Source organism: Cetorhinus maximus, chromosome 9, assembly GCF_964194155.1.
Source record: "Cetorhinus maximus chromosome 9, sCetMax3.hap1.1, whole genome shotgun sequence".
In the NCBI taxonomy this organism is placed as follows: Eukaryota; Metazoa; Chordata; class Chondrichthyes; order Lamniformes; family Cetorhinidae; genus Cetorhinus; species Cetorhinus maximus.
In genome coordinates, this window is record NC_135887.1 from 125,226,481 (window position 1) to 125,230,338 (window position 3,858).

Consider the following 3,858-nt stretch of genomic DNA (forward strand, 5'->3'; position numbering starts at 1 on the left):
CAAGGTGTTCTCGGAACGCGGCGCTCAGGAACTGGACACTGAAGAAGGTTTGGACATTCTCTTAAAATTCATGGATAAAATTTATGTGAAAAATGACTTACTGAATGCCTATGAGGCTTGGTCGACTTTGATAAATTTAGAAAAACGGGTGATTCTTCCATAGAAGAATACATCATGGAGTTTAACCGACTAAGTATGAGATTGCGGCAATTCCACTTGGAAATTCCTAAATCAGTACTTGCTTTTAAATTATTGGACTATGCTAGGACATCAAACATGGATAGGCTCTTGGTTCTAACCTGAGCTAGATTCAAAGAGAGAGAAACACTTTTGGATCAAATGTCCAAGGCCTCAAAAAAAATTTCTGGGAAAGCATTCATTTCCAGCTGCTTTCATGAAGCAAGTGGGCTCTTCAGCAGTGGCGCCGAAGATGGAGGATTCAATGCTAGCAGCATTTCAGGACCACTTGAATATAGGGCCCAAACGTCTGTACAAAAGAAGAATTACAAACAATGAGTACGGGGACAGAGACCTTTTTGGGAGCCATGACAGGCGGTGGATGTTGGACAATTATGGAAGGAGGATGCAGGAATAACCAAGGGGTGGTCAACAAGTGCTGCAGATGTGACTCTAAGTATCATTGTGCGTTGAATTGCCCAAAAATGAAAAACATGTTTTTTTGAGACAACACATGACATGGAAGGTACGGAAGCTGAGGAGGATGATACTGACCAATCAGAAGGAATCTATTGGTCATCAGAAGCTTCAGTCTGGTAAGGGGTATTCTAGTCACGGATTCGTTCAATTGTGCAGTTCTAGATAGTGGGTGTACATCCACAGTATGTAGAGTGAACTGGCTAAACTATTACATGGATTCTTTAAGTAAGGAAAACCAAAGCAAATTTAACAGTCCTACTTTTTTTTAATTCATTCATGGGATGTGGGAATCGCTGGCTGGGCCAGCGTTTATTGCCCATCCCTAGTTGTCCTTGAGAAGGTGGTGGTGAGCTGTCTTCTTGAACCGCTACAGTCAATGTGCTGTTAGGAAGGGAGTTCCAGGATTTTGACCCAGTGACAGTGAAGGAACGGCGATATATTTCCAAGTCAGGATGGTGAGTTACTTGGAGGAGAACTTCTAGGTGGTGGTGTTCCCATCTATCTGCTGTCCTTGTCCTTCTAGATGGTAGTGATCGTGGGTTTGGAAGGTGCTGTCGAAGGAGCCTTGGTGAATTCCTGAAGTCCATCTTGTAGATGGTACACACTGCTGCTACTGTGCGTTGGTGGTGGAAGGAGTGAATATTTGTGGATGTGGTGCCAATCAAGCGGGCTGCTTTGTCCTGGACGGTGTCAAGCTTCTTGAGTGTTGTGGGAGCTGCACTCATCCAGCAAGTGATCCTTCACACTCCTGACTTGTGCCTTGTAGATGGTGGACAGGCTTTGGGGAGTCAGGTGGTGAGTTACTCGTCGCACTATTCCTAGCCTCTGACCTGCTCTTGTAGCCACTGTATTTATATGGCTAGTCCTGTTCAGTTTCTGGTCAATGGTAACCCCCAGGATGTTGATAGTTGGGGATTCAGTGATGGTAATGCCAGTGAACATCATGGGGCGATGGTTGGATTCTTTCTTGTTGGAGATGGTCATTGCCTGACACTTGTGTGGTGCGAATGTTTCAGGTTTGGTTTATGGTAACACGTTGAAATCACTAAAAATAGTAATTCTGTGTAAATAGCAGTGGTAAATCACTTTATCAGTACTGATGTGGTATTGAGTGAAATACCTTTACTGTTAATTAAGTAAGCCTTCAATGAAAAAGGCCCAAATGAAGTTGAACATGGAGTATGATAAAACGGTTGTCTTTGGGAAATATAGATTTGCAGTTTACACAGTCTGGGTATTATTGTATTCTTTAAGACCTATCATCTCTAGCAGAATGTTAAAGAGGTATTAGTGGCAGCTGGGGATAGGGATTTAATGGCGAAGAAGCAAATTGTTACAAAACTACATTGACGATTTGCACATCTCTCTATTCATAGTTTGAAGATTATGCGAAAGGATGCAGGGTACTGGATGAGGAATACACTAGGCTTGTCGAGAATATTAGTGAAAAATGTGATATCTGTAAGAAGTACAGGAGAACACCATCATGATCAGTAGTAAGTCTTTCATTGGCGAGAGATTAAATGAAACTGTAGAGATGGACCTCAAAGTATGGGGTAAAGAAAAAAATATTTTTCTTCTACATTTTGTGGATATAGTGACTAAATTTAGTCCAGCAACAGTAATTTATAGTAAAGACAAAAAAGTAATTATCAATAAGATAATGGAAAGATGGATAGGAATGGGTCTGGGAGCACCAGCCAAATTCTTAACGGACAATGGAGGAGAATTTGCCAATGACAAATTTGAATATTGTAGTGATGCACACAGCAGAAAGTCCTTTTTAGCAATGGGATATGTGAGAGAAGAAGTCACGCGTGATTGACGAAATGCTCCAAAAAATTTTAGCTGACCAACCAAATTGTAAATTGACAACTGTTCCTGTGTGGGCAGTGTATGCAAAATACATGCTCCAGATGGTTGGGAGCCACAGTATTGATCAATTAGTTTATGCCAGGAATCCAAAGATACTTCAATAATGTGGGACCATCTCCCTGCCTTGGAGGGGACTCACATTAGTTCCATTTTTGAAGAACATTTTGAATGCCCTGCATGCGGGAAGGAGGACATTTATTAAGGCGGAGGTTTTTGAAAAAAATTAGAGCTTTGAGGTATCGAATGAAGAGAAGCATTCACCCCATACTGTCAGTGGTAAACTTAGGAAGAGCACCAAAGGGTGATAATTGAACCTCGATTCCAAGGTGAAAGGACAGTATTTAAACCACTGTGCTGCCCAGAGCCATATTTAGGAAAAGAAAGACATGCATTTATACAACACCTTTCATGACCAGAGGATGCCCCTAAGCACTTTACAGACAACTAAATACTTTTGAAATGTAGTCACTGTTGTAACATAGGAAACTTGGCAGTTAATTTGCACATAACAAGCTTCCACAAACAAAAATGCGGTAACGATCAGATAATCTGTTCTTGTGATGTTGTCTGAGAGATAAATATTGGCCAAGACAATAGCGCCATGGGAATCTTTTCCATCCTCCTGAGCAGGCAGATGGGACCTCAGTTTAATGGCTATTCCATTAGGCATCACCTCAAACAGTGTAACTGTCCCTCAGTACTGCTGTGAAGTGGCAGCTTTGATTTTTGTGCTGGAGTGGGGCTTGAACCAACACTTTCTGACAAGGAGTTGCGAGTGCTGCCACCTGAACCATGGCTGACACTGGTTCTACAGACTATGATATTTGTATTGGATTATAGGATGTTGTGCTGACTCCATTGTAAAATGAGAAACCAGTAGAATGAAGATTTGCCATCGAACTAACACCCTAGATAGGCTTAGGTGGAACAGGTTACACAATCAGCATTGGTGTGATTCCACAAATCTGCACAGGGAACATCAGATTACCTGCTTGTAGCTGCATGAATACAGCATAAAAATCCTTCTAGAAAATAGTATAACTTCAATATTTATACTGACTGAGTTATTGTGGAAGTGCTGAAATGTTTTGATTTTTAGAATTTGTAGCATGAGTAAAACCAAATCTTGGATTTCAATTGAGAACTCTCTGCTGATCTGGTTACTTGAAGATTGTCATGCACTGAAGTCCCTGTCAGATGATAACCATCTAATTGGCAGCCACAATGACCTGTTTATGTTGCAGGGCTGCCAATGTTGTTGTGAATAATAACTATGCCTTTATTTGCACATAAACCAACCTTTAGTTGTCCTTTTGTAACAGACCG